This window comes from Mus caroli, chromosome 13 (assembly GCF_900094665.2).
Source record: "Mus caroli chromosome 13, CAROLI_EIJ_v1.1, whole genome shotgun sequence".
In the NCBI taxonomy this organism is placed as follows: Eukaryota; Metazoa; Chordata; class Mammalia; order Rodentia; family Muridae; genus Mus; species Mus caroli.
The window spans coordinates 27,284,056-27,285,162 of NC_034582.1; the positions used below are offsets into that span (position 1 = coordinate 27,284,056).

General features: G+C 47.5%; 1 non-coding gene across 1 annotated transcript; it reads left to right on the forward strand.

Moving 5' to 3' along the window:
• Positions 1-667: 667 nt before the first annotated feature.
• On the forward strand, positions 668-814 carry LOC115029128. Its single transcript, XR_003834699.1, has one exon. It is a non-coding gene; the product is annotated as a small nucleolar RNA SNORA48 (small nucleolar RNA).
• Positions 815-1,107: the final 293 nt, after the last annotated feature.

Genomic DNA, 1,107 nt, shown 5'->3' on the forward strand with positions numbered 1-1,107 from the left:
TGATGAGTCAGAAAGAGATGCAGGGCTGGAGAGATGGCTCAGGGTTTGAGAACCCTTGCTTCTCTTGCACAGGACCAGGTTCAGTTTCCAGCACCCACATGGAGATTCCCAAATGCCTGTAAGTCCAGGGATGCCTTTCTTGACCGACCCCCAAGGTCACCAAGCACTCACATGGTGCACATGAATACACGGAAGGCAAAATACTCAAATACATTAAAGTGTGATACTAAGACTCAGATGTCTGACTTATGAATATGTGAGCTGGATTTCCCAGACCACTGCTGTGGGCTGACACTGCAATGGGGCTACAGTTTCATTTAATCCCCAGCAATTATAGCCAATTCTTTAAAATTAAATAAATAAAAAAACTCTCTGTTCCAAAGACTTCTTGAAAATCAGTTATTGTGCTCAGAGTCTGGCACAGGGTGGGAATGGAGAAACAGCAGCCATCATTGACACTACTAAGTGCGAACCCTTTGTTTCAATGTGGGCAGAAAGGAAATCTCGTTCATCTCGTTCACAAGGCCCCCGAGTCCTCAGCAGAGTGCCTGGCATGCACTGGACATTTGATAACAACACTATCATAGGTTTTCATGCACAGAGATGACTGATACCAAGTGTCAAACCTAACAAACTATAAGAGGGACATTAAGAATCTGTAACTCCTTGCCCTCAGCAATGGGCAAAGAGACACCTTGGTGGTGGTGGTAGTGTTCTTATATCAGTCGGGGGCAGAGCAGATGGCAGACCTTTGCTCATTCTAACTTGACACCTGCCTTGGTGGCCAAAGCTGTTTTATGCCTAGGATACTTAGAACACAAGAGAAGAGGAGCAGCCTGAGTGTTATGAAGAGAGATGGAACTGGGCCCTTGAGGTGGAAAGGAGCAGCCTATAATGAGTGGCTATCCCCACAACTTGGGGCTATGGTGAGGTCCCAACCTGAGTTGCCACTGAGAGCCAAGTCTGGGGCTATGCAGTGTCAGGGCTCAGTGCCGATGTCTGTGGTCACTGGACACTGGAGAACATGGTGATGTCCCTGGTCAGGGCAGTCAGAGAAACCCTGTCTCAAAGAAGAAAGGAAGGAAGGAAGGAAGGAAGGAAGGAAGG